General features: G+C 41.8%; 1 protein-coding gene across 1 annotated transcript in view; it reads right to left on the reverse strand.

Moving 5' to 3' along the window:
• camkmt (calmodulin-lysine N-methyltransferase) overlaps window positions 1-24,767 on the reverse strand; it is a 117,843-nt gene that overhangs the window by 32,519 nt on the left and 60,557 nt on the right. The gene's annotated exons all lie outside the window — the stretch shown is intronic.

The following is a 24,767-nucleotide window of genomic DNA, read 5'->3' on the forward strand; positions in this document are numbered from 1 at the left end:
TCTTTCCCTCATACACACTCACAGGCAAGCGAACACATCTTGGCAGTAGAAGAAGTAAACATTCATTTGAATAAAACTTCAGCGTTTTTGCCTCTGGCTTTGAACAAGAAGGTTTGCCTTGGCTCACTCTGTGTGTGTGTGTGTGTGTGGGTGTGTGTGTGTGTGTGTGTCTGTGTTAGTGTGCACACACGCATGCGTGTGTTTATATGAAGGAGTTGTTGGGGGAATAAAAAAAATAAGAGAGAATGAGGGGATATAGAAGGAGTTGGAGAAGGCAAGCGAGCGAGGGAGACAGAGATAGAAAATGAGTGAGGTAACGAGAGAAAACTGTGGAGGGAGGGTGAGAGGAGGAGAGAGAAAAGGTGGTAGTCGATATAATAAGCGGCTTACAGGCGGTCTCTCTTCACCTCATGGGGCAGACATCACTGCTCTCTCACTCTCCCTGTCTGTGTTGACCTCTCTCTCTCACTCTCTCTCTTTCCTCCTTGCCTCGGTCCGCCAAGATTAGCTCAAGCAAGCAGGATTTAATAATGCCTATTGATAAAATGTCCAAATATTCCTTTTCCCCATTAGAAAAAAAAAAGAGACACTTTCTACATCTTGGCCCAACAGTGCACACACACACACACACACACACACACACACACACACACACACACACACACACACACACACACACACACACACACACACACACACAGACCCAATGACAGCCTGAGTATCTAAACTGTGTGTCAAGACATGTAAGGCTGAAATACGGTGACATTTTAAATTTCATCTGTTATTCCCCTTCAGCCGGGAGCTTGTCACGCAGTGCGGAAAACTTTATATTGTCAAGTGCACACTGGTCAGTGCAGCGGTGCACGGCATTAAAGAGCAACGCAGGAATCTATCTCAAGTTGTTGTGTTCATTATGCATGTAATTGTTTTAGTTTTTTTGTGCCATTTTCTGAATTTAAAGGTCAAAGCTGATCTCATTCCATTCTTCCAGTTATCAACAAATACCAGCCGGCTTCAAGTTTTTGTGGGTGTTTTTTTTGTGTGAATACATAAAAACGAAATGAATGCAAAGAAATGGTGCGCTTGGTGACAAATTGAGAAAAATAGAATGGCCCCGGCAGTGTCCTTTAAATGACAAAAATACACAGTGTTTTCTATTGTATACCTCCTGCAGCAGCTTCCTGTCATCTTTCAGCTGAAATCATCCTCCCCTTCTGATTGTGTGTTCGTATGAAACATAATGGCAACACAACACAAACCTTTGCCCTCTGCAATGACAATTTAGACACCCCACCACCCCCCACCCCCCCTTCCCACCCCCTCGACATCAACACATGACACTTGACATGCGGGGTCAAGCAGAACATCTCGAGCAGACGAACAGTAGAGGGTGGTAATGCAGCATTAAACAGGGTGTGAAGAAACACCGAAAGGGCCTTCACACTCTCGCTCATCATTTCTGTTTGGCTTTTTTTTTCTCTGCTGATGATTTCTGAGGAGGCGAACAAACACATTTCCCTCCAGATGAAGCCGAATTGGAGAGTCTCAGGGGGAGAAATTATGGTAAATCTTTAAAGTAGAGCAGTCAGGTGTTTAAGACGTTTCTAGATCAGAGATAGATGTGCAGCCAAACAAAAGAAAAATAAGGAAAAGTTCTCATTCTGTTTCCGTACCTGTTTCTACTCTCTCACGTCTGGTTAGCTCTGCTTCATATGAAGCTGTGCTTGATTGTGTGTGCGTGTGTGTGTGTGTGTGTGTGTGTGTGTGTGTGTGTGTGTGTGTGTGTGTGTGTGTGTGTGTGTGTGTGTGTGTGTGTGTGTGTGTGTGTGTGTGTGTGTGTGTGTGTGTGTGTTTGTGCGTGCGTGCGTGCGTGCACAAACACATGTATGATTGTGAGCGAGAGCAAGACAGCACTAAGTAATAAAGCTTTGTAAAGCATATGTGAATCTGATGGTTAATCCTAAACTCCAATAACATTAATAGCCAGGGGTGAAAAAGCAGTGTGTGTGTGTGTGTGTGTGTGTGTGTGTGCCTCCCAGGTAGAGGTGCACTGTAGGAAATGGAGGGATCAAGAGTAGAGAGCAGATTACTCTTCCTGAGGATAATGAAATTATTTCTCACCTTCAATTACTAGATGAGGAAAAGAAGCAGTGTTGGTTGGTGTGTGTGTGTGTGTGTGTGTGTGTGTGTGTGTGTGTGTGTGTGTGTGTGTGTGTGTGTGTGTGTGTGTGTGTGTGTGTGTGTGTGTGTGTGTGTGTGTGTGTGTGTGTGTGTGTGTGTGTGTGGTTATCAGTCCCAGGAGCCAAAGCTTGTCAATACTGTTAGCCTGAAAACAGTATAAGTGGCTACAGGACGGTGTGCCAGAAACAATGTGAATTCATTTCTGAGTCATGACTGTGAGCTGGAAAAAAAAGATTTGAAGGACATCACATACTTCACAACAAGGAGATTTACGATCTGAGGATTGTTTTAAGTTCTAAACATTAAAATGACGCCGAGATATTGGGAAGGCTGCCTTCCCTCATCACTCTGTCCACAAGTGTCTCGACATAGTGCAGCCAAGTTTTCTCACACTGTGTTCAAGCACGCCGGTGTGTGAAACATGTGTATTATTGTGTGAGCGATGGGATGAACGTGACTAATCATGTGGCGACTGCTCAAGCGGTAAAATGCTCTCTATGAGTAAAGTCCACTGACTTCCCGTCGAGGGCGTGTGTTGCACTTGTGTTCAAGCAATGAGGTTTTCAAACTTTAAGCCTTCATTCCTCTTTTTTCCCTCCTGCACTAACGAAGCCTATAAAATGGTGTACTTTCATCTATTCACTGGTGACCTGCATCAGGTTCCCACTGCCAATGAATCAGGTGGCTTCAGCTACATATTAATCTGTTGGCCTATAGAGTGCAGCCAATCCTTGGACATGGGGCTACTTATAATAGAGTTCCAAGATAAATCAATCTGCTGACAAAGTCAATTTAATTTCTCTCAGTTAAAATTATTTGAATATTGTGTGATGCACTTTAAAAGAGATTTCCTGTAACATGTTGTTCTCATTTAAGACTTAAAAAAACTATCATTCCTTACAGTAATATAGAGTGCTAACACTCCTGAAGCCAATCGGATTTCTTGTTTACAACTGTCTACTCTGTAATGCCGCCGTGCCGCTACAGCTCGCTGACCTGCTGCTGACCCTGGGAACTCCACAACTTATGGCGGCACTAATCTGGCCTCAGAAGCTGTCGGTAATCACATGCACAGGGCTGGAATTAGCCATCTATCCCTCCGTTTTCTTTGTGTAACGTATCCGGGTTTGCCCCCGCGGTGGCCAGCAAGCTAAGAAAATGAACCGGGTGAACCAGAGTATTTTTACTCTTTGACCAGGACCACGTCCCAATTCTCAACTACTAGGGATGGAATTAACTGAAAGCCCGTTTGAAGCATCTGAAGGGGATCCAGGTGCTATTACACTATCTCAGTCGCTAAGCCAAACTAAGCTAACAGTACCCGGGGCCAGGCTGTTACTCATTGCTCAGTACCAAGAATTAATTAAATGGAGCCTCAACACTTTCATTTAAAAGATAACAGGATCTGCCTAAGTTGTGCTGACAGCAATATCGATTCTTGCTTTTCAGACTGTTTCAATGTTGACAAAGTTCAAACGCTTTTTCTTGTCGCCTGAATGTGAAGAGACAGTCCCGCCGTCGGTCTGATAAACCCTGAACTGTCTCTGAAGCCTCTGCTTTACCTCCACAAAGTCTGTGGAGATGTTGTGTTTGCTTTACAATGTGATGCCAGCCGCGGTATTTCCAGCAACACTTTGAGATATGAGACACTTGTCAACAATTTTCCTTAATAAGCAGAAATTTAGCTCGGTTTCTGTTTTTTATTTTCCGGGGAAATAAAGTGTCTGTTTTTCTCATTTCGTTTCTCGGCCTTTGTCGGGTCTCCTGCTGGGGACAGAATGCCGCCATATAGTGCAATTGAGAGGACGGCATGAGTAAATGAAGAGATAGAGGAGGCGCAGGAGAGAGGAGGAGATGATCACAGTGGAGTCGGGTGGAAACAGTGGCGTGTTGGAGGAAGAGATGGGGTGTAAAAGAGCAACAAACTGGATATTCAAGGCAGAAATAAGAAGCGGAAATGGAGGCGAAAGGAAGAAACAATACAGGGATGGAGGAGGTGGAGGAAAAACATTGAAAGAAAGTAGGGATGAAGAAGCAGAGGTGGAGGAGGGGGTCAAGATGGGGTTAAGTGGGCCGTAATGTTGCTTTTTGCAGAAACACACACACCTCTATATGTACTCCAGAGTGAAACACACAAGTCACCGTTAGTGTCACACACACACGCACACACGCACGCACGCACGCACGCACGCACGCACACCACACACCACACACCACACACCACACACCACACACCACACACAGAGTCCTTCTCTCCCTTAAGGCCCAGTGTGTCTTCAGGGTCTGTGGCTCTCCGGTGGTGATCCGTCTCCACATTAAGCGAGGCCTCAGATAATTCCTAAGCCTCCTCCATGGCCGATCCAATAAGGGATAAGGCTCTCTGCTGGCCATGATCAACTGACAATCTGTCCTCTCACACGGCTACTTTAGTGGAGGCCGGGATTACCCCGGCCAGCCTAGAGAAGGTACACACAGTTTATAAGAGCACGAAGCCGTGTGCATGTGTGTGTACTGTATGTGTTTGCACTGTGTGTGATTGTGTGATTGTGTGTGTGTGTGTGTGTGTGTGCGTGATAGTGTCAAGAAAGAAGCCAATTGAAATGTATGTGTCCAAGCTAAGTGGGTGAGCATTTGTTCGTATTTGTTTATGGATGATGCATAAATGATGCATGCAGGAGCTGCTGCGTTGTGCTCCAGCTGATGGTTGAGGGGCGAAAAAGCAACACAGCACTATTACACATAACAGGAAGTTGTTTATTTTAACAAAGGTAGCACTTTCACACACTGCATTGTGTCTGAATCTGACATAAAAGCAAAAAATTAATGTAAACCACATGAAGAAAACAAAACAGAATATCTTCCAAACTGCTCTTTTAAGACATCAATCATAAAGCACATTCAATTTTTTCCAGGTAAGAGACAATAATGTAAATTTTTTCTCAATACTTGAATTTCACCATCAGGTCAATTATTGTTTCAGTTTCATCTACTGAATAAAATTGCACAGCTTTTAAAGTCTTTGAATAGCCACACATTTTTGATTGAAGAGCGTCAAATATTGAGGTTTTATTTAAGAAGTGGGTGTTAAAGCCTCATCAGGAGCTTGCTTTTTGATCTTCCAGCTCACACACTTTCATGTATGCCTTATAAACATAAGAGTTTTTATTTATGGCTTATTTTAGCTGACTGTATATCAATTTCCCCTCATAAACAATATGGTGTTCAAGACTTCAACTAATATAATAGCACAAGTTCAAGGATTTCTATCGATGTTAAAGAGTTGAGTTACGAGATGACCTCATATTTGGCGTTCTAAGATATTACGAGGATTCTCTAAAGAAGCATTGTCATTAATATTAACTGAAGAGTGCAAATCTGTCTGAGGTCTTTATCAAAAACTATGCACTAAGCAGATTTCCCAATCCCAAAATAAAGAAAAGTGTATCATCAACAAGATAGAGACTCTTCAGGAGTTATCTATTTCATCTATAGAGTGAATGCCAACTGTAGTCAAGTGTTTAGAAGTAGAGAACCGGATAAAGAACAAAATGAACAAATCCTGCTTATTTTATTTTTCAGACAGTTCAAAATCAAAAAGCACCGATGGCCCTTAAGGACCTCCAACTCTTGATAACTCAGATAAAACATGGCAATATAAAACCTTGAACTGATAATAGAAGAATGCTAATACTAATAGCAATTACAAAATGATCATTCCGCCTCGCTGGTATGGCAGAAACACATGCTGTGAATAGGCAGTTTAGATAGCCTATTCGCCTTTCACCAGAAGAGCCGGGCAGTGTGTGATAAGCATCGACATTCTAGCCAACAGAGTCCGCCTTGGAGACACTCCTGATCTCTTTTTCCATTGGAATAGGCTCATTTTAGCACGCACTCACAAACGCACACACACACACCAACACGTGCACACAGACTTGCACTCGCACACATGCTTGGAGGACTGTGCAGGGCTTCGATAAGCGTGGCCCTTCTCTCTCTCTCTCTCGCTCTCTCTCTCTCTCTCTCTCTCTCTCTCTCTCTCTCTCTCTCTCTCTCTGAGTAAACATCGTTTTGGATTAGGCAGAGTATAATGAGAGCAGGGGGCTATCTGCCCACCACGCCTGCATTGTGGCCCCCCGCTCCTCTCTGAGGGGGCCGGGACCAATCTTTACTCTGCTATTTATCCCCCTCCTCTGATAGCTTACTTATCTGCAGCAAAATGCCAGGGCTGACTGCCTGTCTAACTGCCCCTATAACTGTCTGTTTGGTTCTCCACCCGCCTGCCTGCCTGCCTGCCTGCCTGTCTGTCTGTCATCCCGTCTTAAAGCACGTATACAGTATTAAGTCAAATGCACGTCTACGTCTCATTTTATCTGTCAGCATGTCCGTTGACATGACAGACTCCTTCCTTGGATCTCATCTCCTGGTGGCAGCCGGTACGTAGAGAAAAGCGACATCGCCGTGATGCGTCCAAACTTATCTATGACTGCAATTCTAACCTAAAGTTGATGCTCCTCTCGACAGAATATGCATGACTGTATATGTGTGACGCTGTAACGATCACCGAAGCAGCAGCCCTTCAATTATTTACCACGAAAGCAGAATATGGCAACTTGTGTGAATATTTTATCGTGTTTATGAAAACCATCAAAGACTTCTTCTGCATTCAGTTTCCATGTTACACATTTCTCTCCTGTTCCTCAGAGCCTTCTTTAGATTTTAGTGGATGATTCAGGTCAGTGGGAAATATGCAGAATATTTAGCCGTGTGTTGCCGTCTGACGGACTGCGCTTTATTTTTTGGGGGATTCGATTGTTGACTGAATGTAACAAAGTGCACCGAGCTTGACAACAACATCATGAACGGGCTTCCTTGGCCACCTATCCCATCATGCCCTGCACTTCTTTTGGACAATGAATCTGGGGAGAGAGTGCGCACTTGATGAAATTACACGGGGTGTGCAAACCATTGTCGATTCAGAGTGAGCATTCAGAGCAAAGGAATACGGGGGGAAGCGAGGGTCACGGGAGTAGAGTTGTATGAAGTATGGAGACAGAAATGAAAGGAGGGGAGAGAGAGAAAGAGAGAGAGAGAGGAGGAACCATTGAATGAAAAAGGAGGGAGAGCGATGGAGAGAGTGACAAGAGGAGACAGAAACAAAGAGGGGGTATGACATGTGGCTAATAGACATATCAGCACTGAGGTGTGGGGTTTAGCTGGCAGACGAGAGCTTCGCAGAGCTCCATTCATTGATTAGCATACGGAGAGTGGCATGGGGCCATGTGACAACCACAGATTACGACATCCACACAGACACACACGCTCACATAATGTAGACTTGCCACAGATTGCATCTCTCTCCTTCCTTAGAAAAAGACAAGGATGTCAAATTACAGGGTGTCACCTGCCCTGAGCTATTCGGTTTTCTCAAATGTTAATGTATATAAACAATTAGGACGAGGGAAGGAGGGTGGGAGAGGCAGCGGATGGAGAGGGAAATGAATAAGAAAGAAAGAAAGAAAGAAAGAAAGAAAGAAAGAAAGAAAACGAGGGAAACTGGATGTTTGAAAGGTCATCATATTTGACATCAAAACACCATTGGTTCAAACGAGTTCTTCTTTAATCTTCCAAATAAATGCAAGCGTGAAAGCCTGCAACACTTAAAACCTGATCTATGGAGCTTCTCCACCTGCGGAGTTTACTTCATGAGCAATCAAACAATCAAGCCACTTGCACAAAATAATCTTTTCACAAAGGTTTCAGTATTGCTGATTTTCGACCCGTGTCCTTTGCTTGTTTAAAAGCAGCTGAGTAGCTTGTTATATAAATGTCATTTAAATGCTGAATGTCATTGCTTTTTGCGTATAATACGAGGACAAAAGTGTTGGAACATGGTCGTATTTACAGTAATTTCACTGGTTATATTTAGAGCGTAACGGCTCGACCCTTACCACCGCTTATTATCTCTGAAGCGCAGCTAAATGCCTGCCTAAAAAGTTAATAACGCTGAAGAAAGATATTTAAGAAAATGTAATCAAAGATGAAGACTGTTGTTGTTGAATCTAAAACGACTTTCATTTGTTAAAGTTAACTTTTAAGCAATCCACCGCTCCCAGCAGATTTCTTTCCCATCATTGATGCATCTGAACGCTTTCATTTTCCAATTCACAGTTTTTCCACCGATTACATCCAGACACGTCACAACATTCTGTGCAGAAATAGTGAAATATGCCTCGAAATGTTCAGTCTAGACCAGGAGTGTGGAACATAAGGCCCGTGGGCCAAAATCTGCTCGCAAAAGGTTCCAAACCTCTAAGCCACCAAGCAAATTTTAAAAACTTTCTAATAAAACTTTTGAATTTACATAAAATTTCCGAAGACGAGCGGACACACAAAACACTGAGAGAGCTCCCTGTCTCATTGTTAACTAGCCTCATAGCCACGCTGTCGGGGTGACTTTGTAAAAACATCCATAATGCAATATGGACACTAGTTTTTTGTTTTGTTTTGTTTTTTTGACATTTCACTGTGTTTTGCAACAGAAAGTTTAATTGAAATTAGCTTTATGTCATGACTGTAGAAAACCTTTGGTCCTCATTGTTCAGAATTGGAAAAATATTAACATTTATAACATTATAAGAGTATAACATTTTGAAGAAGAAGAACCATACTTTATTAATCTCTTGGGGAAATCACATATACTCAAGGAAAAACAGTCAAGTTTGAATTCAAAGTTATTATGACACTTTTTATCAGTCCGGCCCACTCGAGATGAAATCTGGACAGCTGAAGGACAAATTGGCCCCTCGATCTACAGCAGTACTTGAACAGATTGAAGCTTTTGGTGCACTATTTGACAATCCTGTCATACAATAATAGACCGTCATACAATAAGTCCATTAGAGCTCCATAGCTCAAACTCATTCAATTCAAGCATTTAACCTACACAGAATGGTGCCTGCTGGTGCTACCGGTGCTAGGTGATATCATTTACCCTGAGACGCAGTAATCCTAAATATAACACAGCTCATCATAAAAATTACCCCGCAAGATATGCTCGGACTAACTTTTTTGGAGATAAAGATGATTATGTCGAGTTGGAATTTTGACCGTTTTCTGAGCGTTTTACTACGCCAAAAATACCCCTAAGGAGATGTATTTGGCAGTTGAGACTGCTTTCGTCAACCATTACCTCACTGAATGGCATTTGTATTACATTTGTGGCAGTGCTTGTACCGTATCTGTGCAGTTGTATTGCACAACTTTCAAGTGCTTAATTTCTTTTGCAAGAAACGTATGTTTTTGGACCTTTGATTCTGTCACGCAAACATAAAGACTCACAGAAAATGATTGGATGACGTTCTACATCAATTCCACCACGAATCAGCATGAGACGAGTCCATGAATACAGTAGAGTATGTATAATTTTAGGAGTAAACGTTGCCACCTAAGTGTGTTTGTACATCCAGGAGCTTGTCAGTGTGGGAGTGAGTAGAGAACGGATGAGCTGTACACACAGTGGTATCAAAATTCAAGGAAGGAGGCAGCTGACAAGGGGAGAGAGGGATATATTCACAAAGAGTGACAGAGATGGAGAGTGGGTGAGTGCGTAGGGAGACCGAAATCAAATCCGCGACTGGAGCATCCAGGAGTCTGCCCAACAACTGCACTGATGCCTTAAACATGAGAACCAGATTTTCTATCTCAGTGAAGAGGTGCTGAGGGAAAAAGATGGGAGAGGGGGATGGAGGAAGACATAATATGACGGAGAGGTTATAGGGACCAACGAGAAGGATGAAGGAGATAAACATGAGGGGGCAGTTCTGTTTTACATTCAATAGGCAGTGTTGCTGGGGGACAGATTGCCAGACTGTTTTAACTACATCACTAGACGGTATTGGCTTTGCTGGGCAAGTGGGTCTAAGACATAATACTCTGTTTTAATAAAAACAACAGGAACAATTTTCTTTGTTTTAATAAATGAATATAAATAATTACATTTCACGAATCTGGAATTGATGAAGTTCGTTTCAGAAAAGTTTTTTCGTTTACAAGCCGATGTTTTGAAGACGATGTCCGCATACACGGAAATGGCAGAAACACTGAAATCAAGGCGGAGAGCATGGCAGGTCACAAGTTGGCGCTGTTGGTTGTTTTTGTAATGAAACCACACAAGCATGCTGGCAGAGAACAATATGCGCTGCAAACACTGACAATGGTGAGAACACGGACATTCGTATGGACAGACGATGAAGTTGGATTTTCCTTTACAGACTGTCAACTATAAATCTACCCAGTCCCAGGAGACTACAGACGGCTCATGACATCATGACACTCTGGAGTTATTGTCCATCTACTGTGCTCAGATTTCCATCTGACTTGAATTGTAATTTATAAGTGGCCACTTCAAAGTGACTCAGTTCACTAAAGACACAAACAGACAGCATCAACACAGCAATCGCACCATAGTTTGTTATTACTGGACTTAACGTGACAAGTTTTAAAACACACCCTGAAATCTACATCAAATATTAGACAACATGAGGATGAATGGCAATAGATTCCTCTGAATCCTACAACTTTATCATTTCACTATGATGCAAGATTTTAGGATAATTTCACCATTGTGTGGTTTGTCGTGTAACAAATATGTCAAAACATTCACTTTGACTTGACTTCAAGTGCGTTACTTCACAAAGCTCCTCCTGAATCCAGTCCTAATCTAGACACTGAAAAACATTTTTGGCAAGGATGACAGGCCGAACAGCATATGCATGTCTTGACAGAACGTAAACTAAAATGAGTTCTCATTCAGACAGAAAAACATGTTGTTAGATTCCTGAGCCATGTCTGGTAGTGACAGCAGGGTGAATGAGAGGCTGAGAGGCAGGAGGGTAAACGTGCTTTATGGGGTGAGTTTCTGAGCTAAAGGTACAAATGATTCAAGCGGGTGCGAGCGGCGGTGATTGGGAGGAGGAGTGGTGGTGGCAGGGTGTTAATTTGGGACGTTCAGGGGAGGAAGAAGAAGAAAACCCCTGGGCTCTCTGTCACTCCGTCTCTTTCAACTGAAATAAACTGCAGTGCAACAAACCCACCATGAGAGGCCGGCCAGAGTGTGCACGTGGCACGCTCGTGTGTGTGTGTGTGTGTGTGTGTGTGTGTGTGTGTGTGTGTGTGTGTGTGTGTGTGTGTGTGTGTGTGTGTGTGTGTGTGTGTGTGTGTGTGTGTGTGTGTGTGTGTGTGTGTGTGTGTGTGTGTGTGTGTGTGTGTGTGTGTGTGTGTGTGTGTGTGATGGGCTGCCTGAAGGCTCCCTGTGTGCAGGCGTTTCATTGGAGAGGCAGATGAGCAGGGCAGATATCCCGGGGCGGCCTGGCAGTGGCCAGAGCTTTATCTGAGCTGAAATGATTTTAGCACTCCGTTTTGGAGCACTAACCCAGGAGCAATGTCATCCCCCATCTCTTCCTCTTCCTCCTCTTTCTTCTTCTTCTTCCTCCTCCTCCTATCCTCTTCTCCTTCCTTGGGTTTTTCTTTTTCCTGTCACTGTTATTTTCTCCTCTCTCCTGCTACTTATTCTCTGATCCCTTCTCTGATCCGTCCTATCTTTTTCTATCTCCGGCTGACTACAGGCTTCCAGACGAAGAGGGTGAAGCAATAATCCATTTGCAAAACCAGTTTGTGGTTATTTTCATGAGAGTGTTTTTCTTTTTTCTTAATTCATTGATAAAGTGTGGTCTTTCTAAACATCAAGAAAGAAAAGGCCACGGAGAGCTTTAAACTGCACAGTAATGGCAAAAGCATCACATTGTGTTGCATTAGGAATGCATAGTCTGTTTGATTAAATCATCATTGGTCTGTTTAAGGTAGATTCTAGCTATTCAAACAGAATCTACATTTTATATATTACTACATTAACATTCATTTATATTTATTTTCATTCTTTTTTGTGGCAAGAATCTTACCGCATTCGCTCGTTAGGAGGCAAACGATTTGGGGCCAGTGTATTGTAATATATCCGACACTTTTAAAACAAAACGGTTTATCATTTCCTATAAATGTCACAAAAAACTCATCAGCTAGAGAAAATAACCTCTTCATTTTAACACAAGTGTGCTGTCCTAAAACATCTTGACGATTTATTACATGCTACAACATACACTGCAAGAAACACAAACTAAAGTTTAGGTTAGTTGGTTTATTTGGACGTGTGCAGGTCCACTTTTATCATATAAGCCAAAAATAATCTTACACAGAGTCCAGGGCAAGGTTTAAAGGGCTCTACGTACTATGTTTGCTACTATGTGCAGGCATTTAAAATTAAATAAATTGATAAAGAGAATTCGTAAAGCAGTAGTGAAATAGACAGCAGGAGATCAGGCCCGTGGGCACGTTTTTCAACGACGGCTTACATGTCTGAAATGAATAAATTAACTCAATATCATGTGTAATCTGATCCTGACAGAGCTTTTCCTCATGTCAAAGATAAGAAAAAAAAAAGTATACAGCTGCCATGTCTGTAAATGTACATTGTCCCACACAAAGATTTTACAAGAAAAATAAAGAAAATACTTATTCAAATCACTGTAATCTACCAAACACTTTTAGCATAATCTCTATTTGGATAAAGCAGAGTGTATATAAGCTGTGCTCTATGAGAGCCGTTTGCATAGAACAAGGATAGAGACTATGTAAAAGAATATAACTGGCTGAATTTACAGTCACATAAAGTTAAATTATTCTTTCACATGATTTATTCTGTTATTACAGTTGTAACTGAACCAAGCTGTTCTATACTGCACAGCTGTATATGAGTATATTTGCTATTTCAGCAACACAAGCACCAAACGCATTAGGCTGAATCTGGTAAACACACTCCTCACACTCATGTGCCACTAAGACAGTGCCTTTTGAGTTTTAAGCCACCTTGTATTCCTTGCTTTGTGTGTTTCCAGCCCTGATGATTTCAGACGCCCGCCTGTCAGTAAAGTCCTGCAGGTTTCAGGACCCACTCTGTGTCTGATCGTTGGAAAGGCTGACATTAAATGGCGCTCCATTGCATTTACTCAGTAGGAGGCACGGCAGACTTCCCTGGGTGTCAGAATTGCTATGACTAATCCAATGGGATCCTTCCACCTCCCACTCCTAGTCCAAGCGTCACAGCTATATTTCCTTTATGAAATATCCCATATTTTACATGAGAGTCTCAGGCAGGGGCACGCTGTTATTCTGCAATCAGAGCCATTATCACACTGGGTTGATGGCGAGTTCCAGCCATGCAGCACTGGCATAGATGGTACCTTTCCCACTCCTCATCTCATCTCCCCACTCTCCTTGTTCACTCCCCGCCTCACCCCGCCACCTCCATCACTGCCCACCGCTCTCCCCTCTCTCGGTCTCTCCTGCATTTACATCTGCTGCCACATGGGGAATTAAGTGGTATTACGAGGAAAGGCTTCTAGCTGAGCTTAACTGCATTACATGAACAGGTAATATACCCTGAGTGTGTGTGTGAGAGAGCAAGGGGATAGCGCTTGGAGGCACGGGGGGGGGGCTGTGTCTCTTACAGGTGTGAGAAAAAGACAAAGTAGGAGGGAGTGGGAGAGAGAAAGAAGGAGAAAGAAAGGGGGTCTTAAGTGAATTGTCGACTCAAATGCTCTAATCACAGTGGAAGCTCTGGACAAAGAGCACCCATGGACACCAACGGAGCGCTCCCCGAGGGCAACGAAAGGCCACTTAGCCCTCTCTTACCTCCCTCGAGCACCCCCCCCACCCCCATATACCAAGGCAGGTATCTTCAAAATAATACCTTCAACAACACCCAAGAGAAAAAAGGTGAGAAAAGTGAGATGGATAATTTGAAGGAAGCAAAATATGAATATATTTATTATCGTGGATGAATACGTGCAGTCAGGTAGAAGAGTTGTCCAACCAAGCAGATTAAATAACTCCTGGAAAAGAGAGGGAGACTCATACATAGGGAGTACAGCTCAGCAGAGCTCGACTCGCACATCCACACACTACATAGTATTACGGTTTGCATGTACAGTAAAAGTTGCACAGCAAAAGAAGAATTCGCTGTCATTTTACTGTTTCCTAAAAAAAGCTGAAAATGGTGGGAGCTGACTGGTCGTTAATGGAAAAAAAAACAAAAATCATGTATTTGACCAGAAAAGGTAAATGTAATGTTCAGATCAGACGTTTATGAATGTAACTGTTGAACAATAACAGACCTTTAAACAATGTTTCATTTAAAAGTACAGTATCATACTAAAATATTAAGGACTGAAATAGTGAGAGAAATAATCCTCAAAAATATTTCCAATCTTCAGTCATGCAGTAAGTCTGTTTCCTTTGTACACGGGGTTGCACAGGGTTTTACGCCAGAGGTCCAGCTTGATGGGACTGGGGTTTGAACCTGGGTCCCTCATTTCCAAGGTGGAGATGATGTTCCATCAGAAGGACACTAGACTTCAGTCTCCAACAATTGAGTCACTACAACTATGGAAAACAGAAACAAAAATGACAGCGCGGTCACCTAGAAAATTTGATTTCTTTATGTGGAGTTTGCACAGTCTACCTGAGGACTGATCACAGCTCTCATGCCGTTGGTGCAGAACCTTACGTGCCGGTATTTTCCATGTTGTTGAATTTGAAACCAATACCTCCTTGCTCATGCGACCCGGTAGGTGTCTACATTCCAAGTCACTTTTCAACCATAAGTGGTGTGCAACACGTATGTATGTGCTCGCACAGCAGGACGTTCAGTTACTCTCAGCAATCACAGAAGAGGAGGGGGAAGATAGTTGCTCCCAAGCAGCTCGGAAAACTTTCTAACAGACCCACACTGGCCTCCACTCTGCGGTCTCTGCAGGACCTCCACTTTCCATAAAGCCCATAGGCAGATCACTGGCTCCCCAGGGATAGCAGCCATGATGGCTCTATTCAACAGTCCTGCTAATGCCATGCTGATTGTCTGAGCACAGCTAGCATGTTGTGTGGCTAAGCATGGGTCATTTCCTCATTTCCCCAATGTCTCTTTTCAAATGTCCAGGCAGGGAGGGTCTTTACCGGTGCTGTGGGGAGCCACTGATGGTGACTAAAGGCGAATATTTCTGTACGCGACAAGTCAAACAGGAAAATCACAATGGCTTGCAGGTACACAATCACCGGAATACAATTAGAATACAAACCAAAGAAATAAAAACCAATAACGAAAGTCTGCAGAATCCCAGGTAGAGCCCACCACAAAGTTGCGTGCACCCCCTTCAGACTGTGTCCATTGTGCGAAGCGACAAAGGAACACTCAAACAGCCGTGCTGGAACTTAATGGTCGTGGCCCCTCGGCCCACCGGTGTACCGCCGAAGTCCTCTCTTTCTACACGGGAATGTGTGTGTGTGTGTGTGTGTGTGTGTGTGTGTGTGTGTGTGTGTGTGTGTGTGTGTGTAAGATGTGAACACGAGTGCTTACTTGAGGAAGAATGCTCACCTCTGAGTTTCTAAAAAGCGTCACTCAATTTGCTTTACAGACACTATTTCTACTTTATACAGAACATTGGATTCTCCATCCTAAGGACAGATTTTTGCATTATTATCTCTATAATCATCCAGTAATGGTTCTCTAAGGTGCTAGTTTGTTTTGTTTTGTTTGTTTGTTCCTTTTTATAGTAAGTGTGGTGGATTTGTGTTATACTTACTATATAACATATAAAGATAGTTTGCTGCTGTTATTTTTTTTAAAAAAACAACTGTATTTTAAACTGCAATAAAGTCTAACGTAATAGAAAGAGGATCTATAACACCAAACAGATTTAGTGCGATTCATGAACTCAAACTCTTTTCTCTTCTAAGCATTGTTGTTAAGAGAGGGGCATTATTTATTAACACCCGGTGCATTCCAGTGAAAAACAGTAACCTGGTAGTCTGGACTGGCATATGCAGAGCTTTACATGAACAAGAGGCCATCATTCATAGGATTTCAAAATGATTGCATCTTGATGAGTTTCTGGTTTAATAACTTCTTTACAACTGTTGCCCATACAGCACTTGGAAAAAATGGTTTGTTTTTACAATGATTCAACAGCAAAGGTCAGAATAAAAAAAAAAAAGTAAAAAAAAAAAAAAACATTTCTGTGTTTTTTTTGGGTGCAAGAGACATGAAGGCAAAAGAGGCAAAGTGGAAAAAAGAAATGCAAGAGATGAGAAAAGGTGGAGAGGAAGAGGGGCTTAAAAATGAGAGAGACAGCCTGCTTTAGAGTGGCAGAGCAACGGAGAGTGAAATGGAGAAATTGAGAAGGGCAGAAAAGGTGGGACAACAACACGAAAAGAATACTTTAACACCAAGTGTGAGTGAGATTGTGTGTGTGTATCACTAGTCATGACACCAAACCCTGGCACCATACAGCGAGCATGGCACTGGAGCTGGTCATACTGGGCTGTGATGAATATTTCACATCAGAGATTGGGACTTTGTGAAATGGCTCCCATGCAGTGTGTGTGTGTGTGTGTGTGTGTGTGTGTGTGTGTGTGTGTGTGTGTGTGTGTGTGTGTGTGTGTGTGTGTGTGTGTGTGTGTGTGTGTGTGTGTGTGTGTGTGTGTGTGTGTGTGTGTGTGTGTATGCGTGTGCGCGTGCGTGTTCATCAATGTGTGTGCATGGCCATTTGTGTTGGTCCATCATGACAATCTGCACCTGAGCCAACCGCAACTTTCTAAAGTGCACTGCTGGTATATGTACTGCCATTTCAGATTTAATGTTCTGCCTTTAAAAAAGTAAACTACACATGAAGTTCTTTTTAAAATGTATCACATTACAAAGCTACAAAGTATTTCTTAAAACTTTGGTATTGTTTACTCTTCATGTCACCTATTTTTTTAATTCATCAGTCTAGCAGTTTATTTGCACGTGCAGTTTGGCAGAGTTTCTAGTGCTTCACAGAAGATTTGGAGTAATAATCAGACATCAGGAATGGACAACAACCAGTATGAACTTATAAAGAAACAGTGAGGTACATTAAAAGGGATTTCTAAAAAACAGAATCATAATAATAACGTTTTATTAATTGTAAATAAATAAATAAATACATACATACATACATACATACATACATACATACATACATACATACATACATACATACATACATACATACATACATACATACATACATACATACATACATACATACATACATACATACATACATACATACATACATACATACATACATAGATAGATAGATAGATAGATAGATAGATAGATAGATAGATAGATAGATAGATAGATAGATAGATAGATAGATAGATAGATAGATAGATAGATAGATAGATAGATAGATAGATAGATAGATAGATAGATAGATAGATAAATAAATGCCTGGATTGAAAATGATTTAAAAGACTATAAATAATAAATGTTAAAATAAAAGTGAAGCTAAAATGTATTAAAATGTAGACATAAATGAGAACATTTAAATTAATAAACAAAAAAGTTGATAAAATACCCCCAAATCATATTCTTTTGATCATTAAACCCGACGTTATTAGTTAAAAAGCTTTACTTAAATGTAACCAGCGTGGAAATAGGCTGAATATGGCATGACAAAGCAATAAAGATGGAAAAGGTACAGTCATTGTTCAATTTTGTACATTTTCATCTTTGTTCTGCATAAAATGAACCGACGGATAGTAAAAAAATACACCTTTTTGTTGTTAAAACGCTGAAATCAGTTGCAAAGTGTTTCAAAGAATATTCCACACAAGTATATCATTGTGACCAAACATTTCAATAAACTTCACTTTTAAGTACTTCGTCCACACATTTTGTAAAATTGGATGAACTATCTGTTATAATCTGATATCATGTCAAATCCACAAATTTTGCAAAGAGCTCAAATTGAAGAAAGGCCAATAAACCACTACCCTGCAGTTTGTGCATTAATAGTGGCTATTTTCAACCACATTATTATCTCTGGACAACTAATCCATCACTCTGCATCTGTACAAAGTCTCCTGAAGTAAAGAGATGACAAAGTGTGCTGCATTAGTTTCTGTGTGATTTCGCTCTGCAGGTGACTGATTGATCAATAACATCACAGTTTGCGTCACTGTAATTAATTAGACCAGCAGGCGGTAATGTCTATCTCTATATTACTCAAATGATATCTCATCAAACATTTTCTCACAGACATTAAGATTACCAGAAAGGAAGGCCTCAGCTAAACTCAATTAATTACTAATTATGGTTCCACTAATAATAGTTAGAACAAGTTAAAAAAACTAAAAAAAAAAACTCTGACAAAACTTTGTCATTCATTGCGCCAAAGCACACGTGTGGGTCAGGATGTGTCACACTGCTGAGATTGTTGATGACACACACACGCACACACACACACACACACACACACACACACACACACACACACACACACACACACACACACACACACACACACAGATATGCAGTATTTTTGTTTTTGTTTTTCTTGTTTTGGTCTTTCTCTGGGGTGATGATGTAGGATTGAGTGACTTGTACTGTTTGATAAGTGACATCAGTGACAGAGATGGGCCGACAATAGCCAACTGTCAGACTTTGCATGAGTAGGAGGAGGAAGGAAACTGCATATAAGCAAGCAGGAGAGCATGCAAACCCACACATGTATTGACAGAATTGACTTATATCCAGTTTTTGCAAACTTATTTTGTTGAACCTTGAATGTTACAATGGCTATACACTCTTAAGAATCAGTTGATCTCAAATCTGTGAATATCTGCAGAACACTCTTATGTACTTCTCCACACGCAGACACACACATACATATTGTGTTTTTCTGCCTAGAAGGATATTGACTGACAGTATAGCTTCAGTCTAACATTCAGACATCTCTCTTGGGGGGGCCTCCATTGTTCCCATCAAAGTTAAATCAGGTGGACACAATTATAACCTGCCATAAACTGAATCATAACAGCTGAGTGCTAAACTTGATTTTGACCTGAATCGTAACCTGACCCCTTACATGAGGGAAAACCCAACTTTTCTGGAACGAGCCATGTGCACCATGGTCATAGTAAATAGTTCTTCTGCACAAATACGCAAATATATGAACAATAACAACAATGGCGGCCTCCAGAGAGTCATGACTCCCGTAATCTCCTGGGACTTGGTAGTTTTTTAGTTTAGAGTCACACGTAATAGGAACCCGACTTTGTCATCTGTCCATACAAAAATCCATACATATTCTGCGTATGTGTGGTTTCATTACAAAAAACAAAGAACAGCACCCACTGGTGGCCAAACATGAAAACAACATTGTTTTCAGCGTTTCTGCCGTGTAAACAGATATCGTTTTCAAAATGTTCCGGCGTAAATCATTTTTACATTATCATTTTTACGTCCTGTTTACATGACAACGTTCTTGGAACGTTGTCATGTAAACAGGACCGAAGCTTGGCGGTCACCAGCAGTTACACAAAGATGATTCAGTCTTTGGGTAGGGGGCAAAGTGCACACAGAAACACACAGGGCCATAAACCAACAAACAAATGCAGTCTAAATTTGCTGGACACAAAAAGATGAACTTTTTTGTTCCTCCCGTGTACATGCACACACATTCAAACACACAGTGACAAACACAAAGCACACAGCTTTGAATAAAAAAAAAGCAATATAAGATAGAGAGTAAAAATGCATTGGTGCTGCCCTGTATCAGACGAAACAGAGCGACACTGAGATTAAGCGTTATACTGCTGAGAGAGAAACAGAGATGTGAATAGTGAAAAGCAAGAAGATATCATCCACTCATTTTAAACAGGGGTGGGTGGTGATTGAGTGAGCAATGCTATGAATGAATCGGTGTGTGTGTGTGTGTGTGTGTGTGTGTGTGTGTGTGTGTGTGTGTGTGTGTGTGTGTGTGTGTGTGTGTGTGTGTGTGTGTGTGTGTGTGTGTGTGTGTGTGTGTGTGTGTGTGTGTGTGTGTGTGTGTGTGCGTGCTTGCGTCCTGGCCCCGGGGCCATAGCGAACACATTGACACAAAATAAACAGCGCTCAATCTCCCGGCCTGTGATTGCTGCTCCGGTGTCAAGATAAGTCCAGCTGGTGACTGCTCGCTCGCTCCACAATGGAGGACTGAGGAAGAGGAGGAGGAGGAGGAGGAGCGAGGGAACATCAACATCTGACTCCTTTGACCCAGTGTGTGTCAGCTTTCAATGGAGGGATTGTCTTGTACTGTATTCAACCTCTCCAAAGGATTTCCAGGTCTGATACTGATGGAAACAAATCAGATGTCACATCTGTGTGTTAAATATTCCTGAAACAATGCCCGTTAAAGCAAGATAACGAGGTTTAATGGAAAACCATGAGATTGACTCTGATCTGCTGTCATGAGCAACCTTCGCTCTATTCATCTTCTTAAACCCGTTGCTTTATTAAAACATTAAAAAGGTTGGGAATTTCTGGCAGTGTTATTAAATGTTACTTGTAAGACAGGGACGGTTCTGTGTCAATAGGTTATTATGAATCTGAGCATAAGAAAATCACTTGTGGGGTCCCTCAAGGTATCATCCTTGGGCCACTTCTATTTGGGCTCACATCATGGAACATTACATTATCTCCTATCATAATTATGCAGATGAGACACAGCTCTAAATATCCGTCTCAGTGAAAGATCCCTTATAAAGGGATAAAGTCAGACCTCATATCAAAATTTTATTTTAGATTGAAAAATAAGTCTCGAGAGCACACACTTAAAATGTTTGCTATTAGAAACTTTTCTTGATCTGAAGAGGTCCAGGACATTTGTGCCTCACTCAAAACAAAGCAACTATCTAGGTTTCAAGCAAAGTGCCTGATGAAGAAGATGTTAACAAAACGGTGAACACATTTTCAATCTGAGACATTAAGGAGACTTAATCAAAAAAAACTACCTGTCTAAACAGCCTGTGTTAAAGAATTGAGAAAGCATGAGGAGGAAATAATGACCTTCTTTTCTCGGGCCACGAGCACCCGCCCGCCCCTCCAGAAATGAATATTTCTCATCACCATATGAATATTGCAGGCGTGACAAGTGCGTGTAAACACACACAGGCGGAGTGCTCAAATCCACTCACTGGGAGCTATTAAGTCGTCAGGCGGCGCAGAGAGGCTGACAGAGCAGAGAAACAGTGCGCAAGTATGTGTGCACGGTGACAGGGGAAAGAAACGATGTGGCAGGCCACTGAACAGAGCAAGGAGAGAGAGAGAGAGAGAGAGAGAGAGAGAGAGAGAGAGAGAGAGAGAGAGAGAGAGAGAGAGTGGACAGGCAGTCATAAAAAAACAGCGAAAAGAAAGAAATTCCTGGCAGACTGCTAATTTTACTTGTCGTAGGAAAAAAAAAACACCCAACCCGTGCTCAAGTTGTCAACGTCAATGTCACCTCAAAACCTAGAGGAAAGTGTGTGTGTGTGTGTGTGTGTGTGTGTGTGTGTGTGTGTGTGTGTGTGTGTGTGTGTGTGTGTGTGTGTGTGTGTGTGTGTGTGTGTGTGTGTGTGTGTGTGTGTGTGTGTGTGTGTGTGTGTGTGTGTGTGTGTGTGTGTGTGTGTGTGTGTGTGTGTGTGTGAGAACAGGATACAAGGGGAACGGGAGGCAGAGACAATGTGCAGACTTCGCCTTTGTGCAGCAGGTGTGTGAGCATCTCTCGTGCACACACATGCAAATGTGCACACGTGCACAAAACATCTCCCGCGGCACTCGCCAACTTCCAGATGTCACTTTGGATGAGGACGTTCACTCAGGAAGGTGTGACAGAGCGTGCGGGTTGAGGGTGTCTGGGGAAAGAGCCGCTCGTTTCCTCTGATCAATGAAGGAGCTGAAGGTGACCCGAAGTCGTCTCATAAAGCCTTTTCAACTCTCCTCTCAAACTTATAGCCCCCATTTATTTGCTTGTTTTAATATTGAATGTCACTTCTTTCCTATATGTCGTTTTTCCAGCTATCCTGTTCTGGGTCTTCAAGATATAATAAAATTCCACATTGTGCAATAAAACTTACAAAACATAGTGGAATCAGTATTATTTGCTATAAAATAAAGTAATTGATGTTATCATATAGGCAAAACAGAAGGGATATTTGAAGATATCTAAATATATAAATCACCAAAACAATGTATATGTGATCAAATGATTGTTTCTGATTTGCTTATTAGCTTGGTGTGCTAATCACATGTTAGCGTGTTTTGCTTAAGTACAAGTTGATTTCACAAAAAAATTACTTATGGTGCTTTTCTTTTTATTTATGAGTACAAGAAGTAATACCTTATATATTTTATTGCTCAGAGATAAATTTGCAACTTTTTTTTTAATCAACGTGAAGTTAAACCGATAATAAAAGTGTTCTGCGTTACTCTGGGAAACACTTCTGGTTGGTGTGTTTGGCAGATTTTTTTGCATTAATCTAAAAAAAATCTACAAGTTTCAATATAAACAATTTCAAAATACTCCATCAAGAGTACAATAAACTCCTACTGTACCAAAGTTGTTGCTTCTACTGGTATTATTATTATAACAGGTATGGGATATTTATTGTTTTTATCTTCAAGTTGAGATATTTCAGATCTCATATTGGCATGTACCAATCCCCCAACCACGTCACCTCTCTCCAGTCACCTGGTATTATAGAGGGTCTCGAACACCTGGAATAGAGTCCCCTCTCCTAGCAAACCCAGGGCAAAGGCCACGGTTCAACATTATGGTTCAAACAAGAATCAACTAATCACTCATAAACGATGAGCTTTCACTGAAACCCAGCAGCTTCAGATTTTACAAATCAAGGCAGATACAGCTGTGACATGAAGCATTAAGTGGGCCAGGGGTCTATCAGTCAGCGGATCTGTTAGGCTTGTAACCTGCGGCGACAGGTCCTTAGCGCGCCGCGCGGACAGAGCCGTAACAGATGCCCGGCTAAGTGCCTGATTAAACCTTAATGCTCAGAAGGAGCCATGTGCAAGCGTATTTTTTATTTTTTTTTTGCAAGTGTGTGCATGTGTGTGTGGGGCACAGTGTTAAGGAGAATATGAGATGGGCGCCAGCCCTCCAGCGAGAGCGAGGCCATGCCAGCTGCTTCTCTCCCCAGAGACGGAGCCCTGAAGCTGGGCAGTGAGGCAGGGTAGTCAGGGGAGGCTCCACAGGGCCATGGCACAGTCACAACACAAGTGGCATATGTGATGTGACACTCCACTTATCAAATGAGATTTCATTCTCTAATTATAACACACGCCCATAACCACACGTGAAGCACACGCATGCATGCTGAAATGACAAACAATGGCCTGGCTGCTTGAATCCAATTCCAAAACCTACTTCTGATTCACTTGTCAGGAATAACGGCGACGGAAAAAGGTTAAAGTGCCGAAGGTACACTCCGTGCTGGCAGTTCCAGCTCTGTGTGGCTATAACACACAAAACTTAAACATGACTGACATCAGCCAAGCAGCTCAAGTGAAAACACTTAACCTTTGCCAAGTGGAAGACATCTCACGTCGTTTTATCTCGATTACTGCTTACAAACCTTGATTAACCGCTTGGTCAGTTTGGTTGCAGGGTGGCATGTATATTTTGTAAATATAATAAAAAGCGTTTGTAAATTGGGGCTTCATCTGAGCTTAGTCAGTGTGCCAAACCCGAAACCCACCAGGCAAATTGTAAAAATTCCAAAGAAAACCTTGAATTTTTAACAAATTTCTTAAGAGAAACAAACACGTCACAACGCTGAGACCCAAGATGAGACCTCATTGATGCTGCCTTATCGCTACCAAACCAGTCTCAGAGCAAAAGGTTGCAAACTAACAATTGGGGTCATTTTTGGTACCAATTGTTCAAATTTTTAAAAAGATTGATTTTTTTTCAAACCGTATACTCTGCGTATACTCTAGAAAAAACTTTTACTATGGCACTTTATTGCTGGTCTGGTCCACTCAAGATGAAACTGAGCTGTATGTGGCCCCTCAACTAAAATGAGTTTGACACCCCTGATGCAGAGGAAAATGATTATCAAACCTCCATAAAATAACACTCAAAAGACAAAAACGTCATTAACTTTCTCTGCTCTAAGCCAGTTTTGCATTTATAGCTGCGACACAGTGATATCCTTTTTGCAAAGATATAGTTCTTCATGGTGTTTTCATCAGGTCGCCTCGTTTCCTCCCTCAGTCCATAAACATGCATTTAAAGTTACTTTGGTGGGCAAACTGAAAGAAATATGGACGGATGGATCATAAATCCAGTTCATCAGATGTAAGCAGGTCAGAATAAATTGTCCAAAAGGACAATGACAAGGTGTGTGATCTAAAGTTGTCATTTCGTGAGCGTACACACCGGCGGGTTGTGGTCCAGTACACTCTCTTTCCTCTCAGGCCTGTGTGGCATCGGGTCCTTCTCCTGGTGGTAACTGCACTCTTTACTGATGACTGGTAATTCTTTCACCATTTTGTTGGTTTTTTTTCATAAAGATGCAAAATCAATTCAGCAAAGTGCACGGTTGTTATGGCCGTCGCAGTCATTAACTAGAAACACACAAAGGTCACATTTAATCAACTCTGGGTTTTTATATTAAACACGTCTTAGAAA

The sequence above is a fragment of the Lipophrys pholis genome (genome assembly GCF_963383615.2).
Source record: "Lipophrys pholis genome assembly, chromosome: 15".
In the NCBI taxonomy this organism is placed as follows: domain Eukaryota; kingdom Metazoa; phylum Chordata; class Actinopteri; order Blenniiformes; family Blenniidae; genus Lipophrys; species Lipophrys pholis.